The 17,922-nt window shown below is 42.5% G+C and overlaps 1 non-coding gene across 1 annotated transcript; it reads right to left on the minus strand.

The window, feature by feature from the left end:
• Positions 1-13,237: 13,237 nt before the first annotated feature.
• Positions 13,238-13,310, minus strand: TRNAS-GCU (transfer RNA serine (anticodon GCU)). The gene has a single exon. It is a non-coding gene; the product is annotated as a tRNA-Ser (tRNA).
• Positions 13,311-17,922: the final 4,612 nt, after the last annotated feature.

Here is a 17,922-nt window from a genome sequence, read left to right on the forward strand (position 1 = left end):
GATTTGTGGGGTCTCAGAAGTAGCGTGAAAAGTCGTAACTTTTCAACAATACCTGACAACCATTTAATTATTGGGCGTCCGTGTTGCAATGGTTAGCGCGTTCGGCTGTTAACCAATAGGTTGGTGGTTCGAGCCCATCCGGGAGCGGTGTTGTGAGGTCTTAGATGTGACGTAAAAAGTCAAGGTTTTTACACAATATCTGACGAGCATTTAATTTTTGGGCTTCCGTGGCGCAATGGTTAGCGCGTTCAGCTGTTAATCGAAAGGTTGGTGGTTCGAGCCCACCCGGGAGAGGTGTTGTGGGGTCTCAAATGTAACGTAGAAAGCCAAAGTTTTTCCACAATACCTGACAACCGTTTAATTTCTGAGCTTCCGTGGCTTAATGGTTAGCGCGTGCAGCTGTTAACCAATAGGTTGGTGGTTCGAGCCCACCCGGGAGCGATGTTGTGTGATCTCAAATGTAACGTTGAAAGCCAAAGTTTTTCCACAATACCTGACGACCATTTAATTTCTGGGCTTCCGTGGCGCAATGGTTAGCGCGTTCGGCTGTTAACCGAAAGGTTGGTGGTTCGAGCCCATCCGGGAGCGGTGTTGTGAGGCCTCAGATGTGAAGTAAAAAGTCAAAGTTTTACCTCAATACCTGACGAAAATTTAATTTTTGGGCTTCAGTGGCGCAATGGTTAGCGCGTTCGGCAATTAACCAATAGGTTGGTGGTTCGAGCCCAACCGGGAGAAGTGTTGTGACGTCTCAGATGTAACGTAAAATGTCAGAGTTTTTCCACAATACCTGACGAACATTTAATTTTTGGGCTTCCTTGGCGCAATGGTTAGCGCGTTCAGCTGTTAATCGAAAGGTTGGTGGTTCGAGCCCACCCGGAACAGGTGATGTGGGGTCTCAGATGTAGCGTAAAAAGTCAAAACTTTTCCACAATACGTGACAACCATTTAATTTCTGAGCTTCAGTGGCGCAATGGTCAGCGCGTTCAGCTTTTAACCGAAAGGTTGGTGGTTCGAGCCCTCCCGGGAGCGGTGTTGTGACGTCTCAGATGTAACGTAAAATGTCAGAGTTTTTCCACAATACCTGACGACCATTTAATTTTTGGGCTTCCGTGGCGCAATGGTTAGCGCGTTCGGCTGTTAACCATTAGGTTGGTGGTTCGAGCCCATCCGGGAGCGGTGTTGTGAGGTCTCAGATGTGACGTAAAAAGTCAAGGTTTTTACACAATACCTGACGAGCATTTAATTTTTGGGCTTCCGTGGCACAATGGTTACGGCGTTCAGCTGTTAATCGAAAGGTTGGTGGTTCGAGCCCACCCGGGAGAGGTGTTGTGGGGTCTCAAATGTAACGTAGAAAGCCAAAGTTTTTCCACAATACCTGACAACAATTTAATTTCTGAGCTTCCGTGGCTCAATGGTTAGCTCGTTCGGCTGTTAACCAATAGGTTGGTGGTTCGAGCCCATCCGGGAGCGGTGTTGTGAGGTCTCAGATGTGACGTAAAAAGTCAAGTTTTTTTGCACAACACCTGACGAGCATTTAGCTTTTGGGCTTCCGTGGCGCAATGGTTAGCGCGTTCGGCTGTTAACCAATAGGTTGGTGGTTCGAGCCCACCCGGGAGCGGTGTTGTGGGATCTCAAATGTAACGTAGAAAGCCAAAGTTTTTGCACAATAAATGACGACCATTTAATTTTTGGGCTTCCGTGGCTCAATGGTTAGCGCGTTCGGCTGTTAACCAATAGGTTGGTGGTTCGAGCCCATCCGGGAGCGGTGTTGTGAGGTCTCAGGTGTGACGTAAAAAGTCAAGTTTTTTTGCACAACACCTGACGAGCATTTAGCTTTTGGGCTTCCGTGGCGCAATGGTTAGCGCGTTCGGCTGTTAACCAATAGGTTGGTGGTTCGAGCCCACCCGGGAGCGGTGTTGTGTGATCTCAAATGTAACGTAGAAAGCCAAAGTTTTTCCACAATACCTGACAACCATTTAATTTCTTAGCTTCCGTGGCTCAATGGTTAGCGCGTTCGGCTGTTAACCAATAGGTTGGTGGTTCGAGCCCACCCGGGAGCGATGTTGTGTGATCTCAAATGTAACGTTGAAAGCCAAAGTTTTTCCACAATACCTGACGACCATTTAATTTCTGGGCTTCCGTGGCGCAATGGTTAGCGCGTTCGGCTGTTAACCGAAAGGTTGGTGGTTCGAGCCCATCCGGGAGCGGTGTTGTGAGGCCTCAGATGTGAAGTAAAAAGTCAAAGTTTTACCTCAATACCTGACGAAAATTTAATTTTTGGGCTTCAGTGGCGCAATGGTTAGCGCGTTCGGCAATTAACCAATAGGTTGGTGGTTCGAGCCCATCCGGGAGAAGTGTTGTGACGTCTCAGATGTAACGTAAAATGTCAGAGTTTTTCCACAATACCTGACGAACATTTAATTTTTGGGCTTCCTTGGCGCAATGGTTAGCGCGTTCAGCTGTTAATCGAAAGGTTGGTGGTTCGAGCCCACCCGGAACAGGTGATGTGGGGTCTCAGATGTAGCGTAAAAAGTCAAAACTTTTCCACAATACGTGACAACCATTTAATTTCTGAGCTTCAGTGGCGCAATGGTCAGCGCGTTCAGCTGTTAACCGAAAGGTTGGTGGTTCGAGCCCTCCCGGGAGCGGTGTTGTGACGTCTCAGATGTAACGTAAAATGTCAGAGTTTTTCCACAATACCTGACGACCATTTAATTTTTGGGCTTCCGTGGCGCAATGGTTAGCGCGTTCGGCTGTTAACCATTAGGTTGGTGGTTCGATCCCATCCGGGAGCGGTGTTGTGAGGTCTCAGATGTGACGTAAAAGTCAAGGTTTTTACACAATACCTGACGAGCATTTAATTTTTGGGCTTCCGTGGCACAATGGTTACGGCGTTCAGCTGTTAATCGAAAGGTTGGTGGTTCGAGCCCACCCGGGAGAGGTGTTGTGGGGTCTCAAATGTAACGTAGAAAGCCAAAGTTTTTCCACAATACCTGACAACAATTTAATTTCTGAGCTTCCGTGGCTCAATGGTTAGCGCGTTCGGCTGTTAACCAATAGGTTGGTGGTTCGAGCCCATCCGGGAGCGGTGTTGTGAGGTCTCAGATGTGACGTAAAAAGTCAAGTTTTTTTGCACAACACCTGACGAGCATTTAGCTTTTGGGCTTCCGTGGCGCAATGGTTAGCGCGTTCGGCTGTTAACCAATAGGTTGGTGGTTCGAGCCCACCCGGGAGCGGTGTTGTGGGATCTCAAATGTAACGTAGAAAGCCAAAGTTTTTGCACAATAAATGACGACCATTTAATTTTTGGGCTTCCGTGGCTCAATGGTTAGCGCGTTCGGCTGTTAACCAATAGGTTGGTGGTTCGAGCCCATCCGGGAGCGGTGTTGTGAGGTCTCAGGTGTGACGTAAAAAGTCAAGTTTTTTTGCACAACACCTGACGAGCATTTAGCTTTTGGGCTTCCGTGGCGCAATGGTTAGCGCGTTCGGCTGTTAACCAATAGGTTGGTGGTTCGAGCCCACCCGGGAGCGGTGTTGTGTGATCTCAAATGTAACGTAGAAAGCCAAAGTTTTTCCACAATACCTGACAACCATTTAATTTCTTAGCTTCCGTGGCTCAATGGTTAGCGCGTTCGGCTGTTAACCAATAGGTTGGTGGTTCGAGCCCACCCGGGAGCGATGTTGTGTGATCTCAAATGTAACGTTGAAAGCCAAAGTTTTTCCACAATACCTGACGACCATTTAATTTCTGTGCTTCCGTGGCGCAATGGTTAGCGCGTTCGGCTGTTAACCGAAAGGTTGGTGGTTCGAGCCCATCCGGGAGCGGTGTTGTGAGGCCTCAGATGTGAAGTAAAAAGTCAAAGTTTTACCTCAATACCTGACGAAAATTTAATTTTTGGGCTTCAGTGGCGCAATGGTTAGCGCGTTCGGCAATTAACCAATAGGTTGGTGGTTCGAGCCCATCCGGGAGAAGTGTTGTGACGTCTCAGATGTAACGTAAAATGTCAGAGTTTTTCCACAATACCTGACGAACATTTAATTTTTGGGCTTCCTTGGCGCAATGGTTAGCGCGTTCAGCTGTTAATCGAAAGGTTGGTGGTTCGAGCCCACCCGGAACAGGTGATGTGGGGTCTCAGATGTAGCGTAAAAAGTCAAAACTTTTCCACAATACGTGACAACCATTTAATTTCTGAGCTTCAGTGGCGCAATGGTCAGCGCGTTCAGCTGTTAACCGAAAGGTTGGTGGTTCGAGCCCTCCCGGGAGCGGTGTTGTGACGTCTCAGATGTAACGTAAAATGTCAGAGTTTTTCCACAATACCTGACGACCATTTAATTTTTGGGCTTCCGTGGCGCAATGGTTAGCGCGTTCGGCTGTTAACCATTAGGTTGGTGGTTCGATCCCATCCGGGAGCGGTGTTGTGAGGTCTCAGATGTGACGTAAAAGTCAAGGTTTTTACACAATACCTGACGAGCATTTAATTTTTGGGCTTCCGTGGCACAATGGTTACGGCGTTCAGCTGTTAATCGAAAGGTTGGTGGTTCGAGCCCACCCGGGAGAGGTGTTGTGGGGTCTCAAATGTAACGTAGAAAGCCAAAGTTTTTCCACAATACCTGACAACAATTTAATTTCTGAGCTTCCGTGGCTCAATGGTTAGCGCGTTCGGCTGTTAACCAATAGGTTGGTGGTTCGAGCCCATCCGGGAGCGGTGTTGTGAGGTCTCAGATGTGACGTAAAAAGTCAAGTTTTTTTGCACAACACCTGACGAGCATTTAGCTTTTGGGCTTCCGTGGCGCAATGGTTAGCGCGTTCGGCTGTTAACCAATAGGTTGGTGGTTCGAGCCCACCCGGGAGCGGTGTTGTGTGATCTCAAAAGTAACGTAGAAAGCCAAAGTTTTTCCACAATACCTGACAACCATTTAATTTCTTAGCTTCCGTGGCTCAATGGTTAGCGCGTTCGGCTGTTAACCAATAGGTTGGTGGTTCGAGCCCACCCGGGAGCGGTGTTGTGGGATCTCAAATGTAACGTAGAAAGCCAAAGTTTTTGCACAATAAATGACGACCATTTAATTTTTGGGCTTCCGTGGCGCAATGGTTAGCGCGTTCGGCTGTTAACCAATAGGTTGGTGGTTCGACCCCATCCGGGAGCGGTGTTTTGAGGTCTCAGATTTGACGTAAAAAGTCAAGGTTTTTACACAATACCTGACGAGCATTTAACTTTTGGGCGTCCGTGGCGAATGGTTAGCGCGTTCGGCTGTTAACCGAAAGGTTGGTGGTTCGAGCCCATCCGGGAGCGGTGTTGTGAGGTCTCAGATGTGAAGTAAAAAGACAAGGTTTTACCTCAATACCTGACGAAAATTTAATTTTTGGGCTTCAGTGGCGCAATGGTCAGCGCGTTCAGCTGTTAACCGAAAGGTTGGTGGTTCGAGCCCTCCCGGGAGCGGTGTTGTGACGTCTCAGATGTAACGTAAAATGTCAGAGTTTTTCCACAATACCTGACGAGCATTTAATTTTTGGGCTTCCTTGGCGCAATGGTTAGCGCGTTCAGCTGTTAATCGAAAGGTTGGTATTCGAGCCCACCCGGGAGAGGTGTTGTGAGGTCTCAGATGAAGCGTGAAAAGTCAAACTTTTTCCATAATACGTGATAACCATTTATTTTCTGATCTTTCGTGGCTCAATGGTTAGCGCGTTCGGCTGTTAACCAATAGCTTGGTGGTTCGAGCCCACCCGGGAGCGGTGTTTTTGGATCTCAAATGTAACGTAAATAGCCAAAGTTTTTCCGCAATACCTGACGCCCATTTTTTTTGGGCGTCCGTGGCGCAATGGTTAGCGCGTTCGGCTGTTAACCGAAAGTTTGGTGGTTGGAGCCCATCCGGGAGCGGTGCGGTGAGGTCTAGGATGTGAAGTAAAAAGTCAAAGTTTTACCTCAATACCTGACGAAAATTTAATTTTTGGGCTTCAGTGGCGCAATGGTCAGCGCGTTCAGCTGTTAACCGAAAGGTTGGTGGTTCGAGCCCTCCCGGGAGCGGTGTTGTGACGTCTCAGATGTAACGTAAAATGTCAGAGTTTTTCCACAATACCTGACGAGCATTTAATTTTTGAGCTTCCGTGGCGCAATGGTTAGCGCGTTCAGCTGTTGATCGAAAGGTTGGTGGTTCGAGCCCACCCGGGAGAGGTGTTGTGAGGTCTCAGATGTAGCGTGAAAAGTCAAACTTTTTCCATAATACGTGATAACCATTTATTTTCTGATCTTTCGTGGCTCAATGGTTAGCGCGTTCGGCTGTTAACCAATAGCTTGGTGGTTCGAGCCCACCCGGGAGCGGTGTTTTTGGATCTCAAATGTAACGTAAATAGCCAAAGTTTTTCTACAATACCTGACGACCATTTAATTTTTGGGCTTCCGTGGCGCAATGGTTAGTGCGTTCAGCTGTTAACCGAAAGGTTGGTGGTTCGAGCCCAAACGAGAGAGGATTTGTGGGGTCTCAGATGTAGCGTGAAAAGTCGTAACTTTTCAACAATACCTGACAACCATTTAATTTTTGGGCGTCCGTGGCGCAATGGCTAGCGCGTTCGGCTGTTAACCGAAAGGTTGGTGGTTCGAGCCCATCCGGGAGCGGTTTTGTGACGTCTCAGATGTTACGTAAAATGTCAGAGTTTTTCCACAATACCTGACAAAAATTTAATTTTTGGGCTTCAGTGGCGCAATGGTCAGCGCGTTCAGCTGTTAACCGAAAGGTTGGTGGTTCGAGCCCTCCCGGGAGCGGTGTTGTGACGTCTCAGATGTAACGTAAAATGTCAGAGTTTTTCCACAACACCAGACGAACATTTAACTTTTGGGCTTCCGTGGCGCAATGGTTAGCGCGTTCGGCTGTTAACCAATAGGTTGGTGGTTCGAGCCCATCCGGGAGCGGTGTTGTGAGGTCTCGGATGTGACGTAAAAAGTCAAGGTTTTTACACAATCACTTTTATTGAGTGTTTTATAGGGAATTAAGCTGAATTCGGTCAAAAATTTCTCCAGAAAAAAATGCATTCAAAAAAGTACCGAAAAAATCGCATGTTTTTCTTCTTCAAGATACAAAATCCGTGACAACGATTTCTTATTGAAAAATTTAATTTTAACAGTTTTTTGATTGAATATCGTTACATTTGCTTGAATTAAAGCAAAAAGTATAAAAATAATGGTTTCAGTGAACATATTTGAAAATAGTGAAGAAATACTCAAAGTATGCTTCTTTGGCCGTGAAACGTCGATTTTGAAAATGTTATTAAAAATCGAGGTAAATTTTTAATTATTGTTAAATCGAGATGAAATCACTTTCAATGAGTGTTTTATAGGGAATTAAGCTGAATTCGGTCAAAAATTTCTCCAGAAAAAAATGCATTCAAAAGTGTACCGAAAAAATCGCATGTTTTTCTTCTTCAAGATACAAAATCCGTGACAACGATTTCTTATTGAAAAATTGAATTTTAACAGTTTTTTGAATGAATATCGTTACATTTGCTTGAATTAAAGCAAAAAGTATAAAAATAATGCTTTCAGTGAACATATTTGAAAACAGTGAACAAATACTCAAAATGTTTTTCTTAGGCCGAGTTACGTCGATTTTGAAAATGTTATTAAAAATCGAGGTACATTTTTATTTATTGTTCAATCGAGATGAAATCACTTTTAATGAGTGTTTTATAGGGAATTAAGCTGAATTCGGTCAAAAATTTCTCCAGAAAAAAATTCATTCAAAAAAGTACCGAAAAAATCGCAGGTTTTTCTTCTTCAAGACACAAAATCCGTGAATACGATTTCTTATTGAAAAATTTAATTTTAACAGTTTTTTGATTGAATATAGTTACATTTGCTTGAATTAAAGCAAAAAGTATAAAAATAATGGTTTCAGTGAACATATTTGAAAATAGTGAACAAATACTCAAAGTAAGCTTCTTTGGCCGTGAAACGTCGATTTTGAAAATGTTATTAAAAATCGAGGTAAATTTTTAATTATTGTTCAATCGAGATGAAATCACTTTCAATGAGTGTTTTATAGGGAATTAAGCTGAATTCGGTCAAACATTTCTCCAGAAAAAAATGCATTCAAAAGTGTACCGAAAAAATCGCATGTTTTTTTCCTTCAAGATACAAAATCCGTGACAACGATTTCTTATTGAAAATTGAATTTTAACAGTTTGTTGAATGAATATCGTTACATTTGCTTGAATTAACGCAAAAATTACAAAAATAATGGTTTCAGTGGTTATATTTGAAAACAGTGAACAAATACTCAAAATGTTTTTCTTAGGCCGAGTTACGTCGATTTTGAAAATGTTATTAAAAATCGAGGTACATTTTTATTTATTGTTCAATCGAGATGAAATCACTTTTAATGAGTGTTTTATAGGGAATTAAGCTGAATTCGGTCAAAAATTTCTCCAGAAAAAAATTCATTCAAAAAAGTACCGAAAAAATCGCAGGTTTTTCTTCTTCAAGACACAAAATCCGTGAATACGATTTCTTATTGAAAATTGAATTTTAACAGTTTTTTGAATGAATATCGTTACATTTGCTTGAATTAAAGCAAAAAGTATAAAAATAATGGTTTCAGTGGTTATTTTTGAAAATAGTGAAGAAATACTCAAAATATGCTTCTTTGGCCGTGAAACGTCGATTTTGAAAATGTTATTAAAAATCGAGGTAAATTTTTAATTATAGTTCAATCGAGATGAAATCACTTTCAATGAGTGTTTTATAGGGAATTAAGCTGAATTCGGTCAAACATTTCTCCAGAAAAAAATGCATTCAAAAGTGTACCGAAAAAATCGCATGTTTTTTTCCTTCAAGATACAAAATCCGTGACAACGATTTCTTATTGAAAATTGAATTTTAACAGTTTGTTGAATGAATATCGTTACATTTGCTTGAATTAACGCAAAAATTACAAAAATAATGGTTTCAGTGGTTATATTTGAAAACAGTGAACAAATACTCAAAATGTTTTTCTTAGGCCGAGTTACGTCGATTTTGAAAATGTTATTAAAAATCGAGGTAAATTTTTATTTATTGTTCAATCGAGATGAAATCACTTTTAATGAGTGTTTTATAGGGAATTAAGCTGAATTCGGTCAAACATTTCTCCAGAAAAAAATGCATTCAAAAGTGTACCGAAAAAATCGCATGTTTTTTTCCTTCAAGATACAAAATCCGTGACAACGATTTCTTATTGAAAATTGAATTTTAACAGTTTGTTGAATGAATATCGTTACATTTGCTTGAATTAACGCAAAAATTACAAAAATAATGGTTTCAGTGGTTATATTTGAAAACAGTGAACAAATACTCAAAATGTTTTTCTTAGGCCGAGTTACGTCGATTTTGAAAATGTTATTAAAAATCGAGGTACATTTTTATTTATTGTTCAATCGAGATGAAATCACTTTTAATGAGTGTTTTATAGGGAATTAAGCTGAATTCGGTCAAAAATTTCTCCAGAAAAAAATTCATTCAAAAAAGTACCGAAAAAATCGCAGGTTTTTCTTCTTCAAGACACAAAATCCGTGAATACGATTTCTTATTGAAAATTGAATTTTAACAGTTTTTTGAATGAATATCGTTACATTTGCTTGAATTAAAGCAAAAAGTATAAAAATAATGGTTTCAGTGGTTATTTTTGAAAATAGTGAAGAAATACTCAAAATATGCTTCTTTGGCCGTGAAACGTCGATTTTGAAAATGTTATTAAAAATCGAGGTACATTTTTATTTATTGTTCAATCGAGATGAAATCACTTTTAATGAGTGTTTTATAGGGAATTAAGCTGAATTCGGTCAAAAATTTCTCCAGAAAAAAATTCATTCAAAAAAGTACCGAAAAAATCGCAGGTTTTTCTTCTTCAAGACACAAAATCCGTGAATACGATTTCTTATTGAAAATTGAATTTTAACAGTTTTTTGAATGAATATCGTTACATTGCTTGAATTAAAGCAAAAAGTATAAAAATAATGGTTTCAATGAATATATTTGAAAATAACGAAGAAATACTCAAAGTATGCTTCTTTGGCCGTGAAACGTCGATTTTGAAAATGTTATTAAAAATCGAGGTAAATTTTTAATTATTGGTCAATCGAGATGAAATCACTTTCAATGAGTGTTTTATAGGGAATTAAGCTGAATTCGGTCAAAAATTTCTCCAGAAAAAAATGCATTCAAAAGTGTACCGAAAAAATCGCATGTTTTTCTTCTTCAAGATACAAAATCCGTGACAACGATTTCTTATTGAAAAATTTAATTTTAACAGTTTTTTGATTGAATATCGTTACATTTGCTTGAATTAAAGCAAAAAGTATAAAAATAATGGTTTCAGTGAACATATTTGAAAATAGTGAACAAATACTCAAAGTAAGCTTCTTTGGCCGTGAAACGTCGATTTTGAAAATGTTATTAAAAATCGAGGTAAATTTTTAATTATTGTTCAATCGAGATGAAATCACTTTCAATGAGTGTTTTATAGGGAATTAAGCTGAATTCGGTCAAACATTTCTCCAGAAAAAAATGCATTCAAAAGTGTACCGAAAAAATCGCATGTTTTTTATCTTCAAGATACAAAATCCGTGACAACGATTTCTTATTGAAAATTGAATTTTAACAGTTTGTTGAATGAATATCGTTACATTTGCTTGAATTAACGCAAATGTTCGTCAGGTATTGTGGAAAAACTCTGACATTTTACGTTACATCTGAGACCTCACAACACCGCTCCCGGATGGGCTCTAACCACCAACCTATTGGTTAACAGCCGAACGCGCTAACCATTCAGCCACGGAAGCTCAGAAATTAAATGGTTGCCACGTATTGTGGAAAAGTTTTGACTTTTTACGCTACATCTGAGACCCCACAACACCTCTCCCGGTTGGGCTCGAACCACCAACCTTTCGATTAACAGCTGAACGCGCTAACCATTGCGCCACGGAAGCCCAAAAATTCAATGTTCGTCAGGTATTGTGGAAAAACCTTGACTTTTTACGTCACATCTGAGACCTCACAACACCGCTCCCGGATGGGCTCTAACCACCAACCTATTGGTTAACAGCCGAACGCGCTAACCATTGAGCCACGAAAGCTCAGAAATTAAATGGTCGTCACGTATTGTGGAAAAACTTTGGCTTTCTACGTTACATTTGAGATCCCACAACACCGCTCCCGGGTGGGCTCGAACCACCAACCTATTGGTTAACAGCCGAACGCGTTAACCATTGCGCCACGGAAGCCCAAAGATTAAATGGTCGTCAGGTATTGTGGAAAAACTTTGGCTTTCTACGTTACGTTTGAGATCCCACAACGCCGCTCCCGGGTGGGCTCGAACCACTAAATTATTTGTTAACTGCTGAACGCGCTAACCATTGCGCCACGGAAGCTCAGAAATTAAATGGTTGTCACGTATTGTGGAAAAGTTTTGACTTTTTACGCTACATCTGAGACCCCACAACACCTCTCCCGGGTGGGCTCGAACCTTCAACCTATTGGTTAACAGCCGAACGCATTAACCATTGCGCCACGGAAGCCCAAAAATTAAACGGTCGTCAGGTATTGTGGAAAAACTTTGGCTTTCTACGTTACGTTTGAGATCCCACAACGCCGCTCCCGGGTGGGCTCGAACCACTAAATTATTTGTTAACTGCTGAACGCGCTAACCATTGCGCCACGGAAGCTCAGAATTTAAGTGGTTGTCACATATTGTGGAAAAGTTTTAACATTTTACGTTACATCTGAGACGTCACAACACCGCTCCCGGATGGGCTCGAACCACCAACCTTTCGGTTAACAGCTGAACGCGCTAAACATTGCGCCACGGAAGCCCAAAAATTAAATGTTCGTCAGGTATTGTGGAAAAACTCTGACACTTTACGTTACATCTGAGACCTCACAACACCGCTCCCGGATGGGCTCGAACCACCAACCTATTGGTTAACAGCCGAACGCGCTAACCATTGCGCCACGGAAGATCAAAAATTAAACGGTCGTCAGGTGTTGTGTAAAAAACCTTGACTTTTTACGTCACATCTGAGACGTCACACAACCGCTCCCGGATGGGCTCGAACCACACACCTATTGGTTAACAGCCGAACGCGCTAACCTTTGAGCCACGGAAGCTCAGAAATTAAATGGTTGCCAGGTATTGTGGATAAGTTATGACTTTTTACGTTACATGTGTGACCCTACAACACCTCTTCCGGTTGGGCTCGAACCACCAACCTTTCGGTTAACAGCCGAACGCGCTAGCCATTGCGCCAAGGAAGCCCAAAAATTTAATGGTCGTCAGGTATTGTGGCAAAACTTTGGCTTTCTACGTTACGTTTGAGATCCCACAACGCCGCTCCCGGGTGGGCTCGAACCACTAAATTATTTGTTAACTGCTGAACGCGCTAACCATTGCGCCACGGAAGCTCAGAAATTAAATGGTTGTCACGTATTGTGGAAAAGTTTTGACTTTTTACGCTACATCTGAGACCCCACAACACCTCTCCCGGGTGGGCTCGAACCTTCAACCTTTCGATTAACAGCTGAACGCGCTAATCATTGCGCCACGGAAGCCCAAAAATTAAATGCTCGTCAGGTATTGTGGAAAAACCTTGACTTTTTACGTCACATCTGAGACCTCACAACACCGCTCCCGGATGGGCTCGATTCACCAACCTATTGGTTAACAGCCGAAAGCGCTAACCATTGAGCCACGGAAGCTCAGAAATTAAATGGTTGTCACGTATTGTGGAAAAGTTTTGACTTTTTACGCTACATCTGAGACCCCACAACACCTCTCCCGAGTGGGCTCGAACCTTCAACCTTTCGATTAACAGCTGAACGCGCTAATCATTGCGCCACGGAAGCCCAAAAATTAAATGGTCGTCAGGTATTGTGTAAAAACCTTGACTTTTTACGTCACATCTGAGACCTCACAACACCGCTCCCGGATGGGCTCGAACCACCAACCTATTGGTTAACAGCCGAACGCGCTAAACATTGCGCCACGGAAGCCCAAATGTTAAATGCTCGTCAGGTATTGTGTAAAAACCTTGACTTTTTACGTCACAGCTGAGACCTCACAACACCGCTCCCGGATGGGCTCGAACCACCAACCTATTGGTTAACAGCCGAACGCGCTAACCATTGCGCCACGGAAGCCCAAAAGTTAAATGCTCGTCAGGTATTGTGTAAAAACCTTGATTTTTTACGTCAAATCTGAGACCTCACAACACCGCTCCCGGATGGAGTCGAACCACCAACCTATTGGTTAGCAGCCGAACGCGCTAACCATTGCGCCACGGAAGCCCAAAAATTAAATGGTCGTCATTTATTGTGCAAAAACTTTGGCTTTCTACGTTACATTTGAGATCACACAACACCGCTCCCGGATGGGCTCGAACCACTAACCTATTTGTTAACTGCTGAACGCGCTAACCATTGCGCCACGGAAGCCCAAAAATTAAATGCTCGTCAGGTATTGTGGAAAAACCTTGACTTTTTACGTCACATCTGAGACCTCACAACACCGCTCCCGGATGGGCTCGAACCACCAACCTATTGGTTAACAGCCGAACGCGCTAACCATTGAGCCACGGAAGCTCAGAAATTAGATGGTCGTCACGTATTGTGGAAAAACTTTGGCTTTCTACGTTACATTTGAGATCCCACAACACCGCTCCCGGGTGGGCTCGAACCACCAACCTATTGGTTAACAGCCGAACGCGTTAACTATTGCGCCACGGAAGCCCAAAAATTAAATGGTCGTCAGGTATTGTGGAAAAACTTTGGCTTTCTACGTTACGTTTGAGATCCCACAACGCCGCTCCCGGGTGGGCTCGAACCACTAACCTATTTGTTAACTGCTGAACGCGCTAACCATTGCGCCACGGAAGCCCAAAAATTAAATGCTCGTCAGGTATTGTGGAAAAACCTTGACTTTTTACGTCACATCTGAGACCTCACAACACCGCTCCCGGATGGGCTCGAACCACCAACCTATTGGTTAACAGCCGAAAGCGCTAACCATTGAGCCACGGAAGCCCAAAAATTAAATGGTCGTCAGGTATTGTGGAAAAACTTTGGCTTTCTACGTTACATTTGAGATCACACAACACCTCTCCCGGGTGGGCTCGAACCACCAACCTTTCGATTAACAGCTGAACGCGCTAACCATTGCGCCACGGAAGCCCAAAAATTAAATGGTCGTCAGGTATTGTGGAAAAACTTTGGCTTTCTACGTCACATCTGAGACCTCAAAACACCGCTCCCGGATGAGCTCGAACCACCAACCTATTGGTTAACAGCCGAACGCGCTAACCATTGAGCCACGGAAGCTCAGAAATTAAATGATTGTCACGTATTGTGGATAAGTTTTGACTTTTTACGCTACATATGAGACCCCACAACACCTCTCCCGGGTGGGCTCGAACCTTCAACCTTTCGATTAACAGCTGAACGCGCAAATCATTGCGCCACGGAAGCCCAAAAATTAAATGTTCGTCAGGTATTGTGAAAAACTCAGACATTTTACGTTACATCTGAGACCTCACAACACCGCATCCCGGATGGGCTCGAACCACAAACCTATTGGTTAACAGCCGAACGCGCTAATCATTGAGCCACGGAAGCCCAGAAATTAAATGGTTGTCACGTATTGTGGAAAAGTTTTGACTTTTTACGCTACATCTGAGACCCCACAACACCTCTCCCGGGTGGGCTCGTACCACCAACCTATTGGTTAACAGCTGAACGCGCTAACCATTGCGCCACGGAAGCCCAAAAATTCAATGTTCGACAGGTATTGTGGAAAAACTCTGACATTTTATGTTACATTTGAGACGTCACAACACCGCTCCCGGGAGAGCTCAAACCACCAGTCTTTTGAATAGCAGCTGAACGCGCTAACCATTGCGCCACGGAAGCCCAAAAATTAAATGGTCGTCAGGTATTGTGGAAAAACTTTGGCTTTCTACGTTACATTTGAGATCACACAACACCGCTCCCGGGTGGGCTCGAACTACCAACCTATTGGTTAACAGCCGAGCGCGCTAACCATTGCGCCACGGAAGCCCAAAAGTTAAATGCTCGTCAGGTATTATGTAAAAACCTTGACTTTTTACGTCCTTGTATGGGGAGCAAAGAGTACTATAACATATGCAAAGGAGATCCCAGTATCTCTTGTAGAACAAGAGTTATGAGCCTCCAAAGTTTAGTGCAAAAATCATAAGTAACATAATAAAAATAAGTGAGACGATACCAAAGTTGACGAACATTTTGCTTAATATCTCGGCCCCTGTTTGTCGTAGCTCAATGTTTTCAGTATGGTTAGATGAAGGACAATTTGGACTATAACATACTCAAAGGACATCCCCGTATCTCCAGTAGAAACAGAGTTACGAGCCTGCAAAGTATAGTCTAATGCATTTTCTATGGAGGGGTTTGTTTGTTCACGTATTGCTTAATTACTTGACCCTGTTCTTTCGATTAAAAATAATAACATATCTTTAGTGTAGCGGTTATCGCATCCGCCTCACTCTCGGAAGGCCACAGATTCGAAACCACGAAGTTTTTTTTTTTGCTTGGAACATGCAAAGACCTTTATAATTATCCGAACATTTGTGTCAAGGTCACATTATTTACATCCCCGTATCTCTGGTAGAACCAGAGTTACGAGCCTCCAGAATTTAGTCTAATGTATTTCCTATGGAGGGGTTTGTTTGTATACGATTAGCTTAATTACTCGACTACTGTTTGTCGTAGCCCTAATTCTTAGTATGGCTAGATGGGGGACAAATTGGTCTATAACATACTCAAAGGACATCCCCTTATCTCCAGTAGAAACAGAGTTACGAGCCTGCAAAGTTTATTTTCAAAAATCAAAAGTAACCTTCTAACAATAAGTGAGACAAAAAGTAAGTTGACGACGATATTGAGGTAGCCTCAAGTTTAAAGTATCCTTGTATGGGGAGCAAAGAGTACTATAACATATGCAAAGGAGATCCCAGTATCTCTTGTAGAACAAGAGTTATGAGCCTCCAAAGTTTAGTGCAAAAATCATAAGTAACATAATAAAAATAAGTGAGACGATACCAAAGTTGACGAACATTTTGCTTAATATCTCGGCCCCTGTTTGTCGTAGCTCAATGTTTTCAGTATGGTTAGATGAAGGACAAATTGGACTATAACATATCCTAAGGACATCCCGGTATCTCTAGTAGACACAGAGCTATGGGCCTGCAAAGCATAGTCTAATGCATTTCCTATGGAGGCGTTTGTTTGTTCACGTATTGCTTAATTACTTGACCCTGTTCTTTCGATTAAAAATAATAACATATCTTTAGTGTAGCGGTTATCGCATCCGCCTCACTCCCGGAAGGCCACAGGTTCGAAACCGCGAAGTTTTTTTTTTGCTTGGAACATGCAAAGACCTTTATAATTATCCGAACATTTGTGTCAAGGTCACATTATTTACATCCCCGTATCTCTGGTAGAACAAGAGTTACGAGCCTGCAAAGTTTATTTTCAAAAATCAAAAGTAACCTTCTAACAATAAGTGAGACAAAAAATAAGTTGACGACGATATTGAGGTAGCCTCAAGTTTAAAGTATCCTTGTATGGGGAGCAAAGAGTACTATAATATATCCAAAGGAGATCCCAGTATCTCTTGTAGAACAAGAGTTATGAGCCTCCAAAGTTTAGTGCAAAAATCATAAGTAACATAATAAAAATAAGTGAGACGATACCAAAGTTGACGAACATTTTGCTTAATATCTCGGCCCTTGTTTGTCGTAGCTCAATGTTTTTAGTATGGCTAGATGGGGGACAATATGGACTATAGCATATCCTAAGGACATCCCCGTATCTTTAGTAGACACAGAGTTATGGGCCTGCAAAATATAGTCTAATGCATTTCCTATGGACGGGTTGTTTGTTTACGTTTAGCTTAATTACTCGGCCCCTGTTTGTCGTAGCTCAAAATTTTTAGTATGGTTAGATGGGGGACAAATTGGACTATAACATACTCAAAGGACTTCCCCGTATCTCCAGTAGAAACAGAGTTAAGAGCCTCCAAAGTATAGTCTAATGCATTTCCTATGGAGGGGGTTTGTTTCGTTACGTTTTGCTTAAGTACTCGGCCCCTGTTTGTCGTAGCCCAAAGTTTTTAGTATGGTTAGATGGGGGACAATTTGGACTATAACATATCCTAAGGACATCCCCGTATCTCTAGTAGACACAGAGTTATGGGCCTGCAAAGTATAGTCTAATGCATTTCCTATGGAGGGGTTTGTTTGTTTACGATTAGCTTAATTACTCGACTACTGTTTGTCGTAGCTCAATGTTTTTAGTATGGTGGAAAAGTTTTGACTTTTTACGCTACATCTGAGACCCCACAACACCTCTTCCGGGTGGGCTCGAACCACCAACCTTTCGATTAAAAGCTGAACGCGCTAACCATTGCGCCACGGAAGCCCAAAAATTAAATGCTCGTCAGGTATTGAGGTAAAACTTTGACTTTTTACTTCACATCTGAGGCCTCACAACACCGCTCCTGGGAGGGCTCGAACCACCAACCTTTCGGTTAACAGCTGAACGCGCTGACCATTGCGCCACTGAAGCCCAAAAATTAAATTTTCGTCAGGTATTGAGGTAAAACTTTGACTTTTTACTTCACATCCGAGACCTCACAACACCGCTCCCGGATGGGCTCGAACCACCAACCTTTCGATTAACAGCCGAACGCGCTAACCATTGAGCCACGGAAGCTCAGAAATTAAATGGTTGTCACGTATTGTGGAAAAGTTTTGACTTTTTACGCTACATCTGAGACCCCACAACACCTCTTCCGGGTGGGGTCGAACCACCAACCTTTCGATTAACAGCTGAACGCGCTAACCATTGCGCCACGGAAGCCCAAATA

This window comes from Phalangium opilio, unplaced genomic scaffold, assembly GCF_054372755.1.
Source record: "Phalangium opilio isolate 3A_F unplaced genomic scaffold, DU_Popi_V2 ptg000056l_1, whole genome shotgun sequence".
NCBI classification, from domain to species: Eukaryota; Metazoa; Arthropoda; class Arachnida; order Opiliones; family Phalangiidae; genus Phalangium; species Phalangium opilio.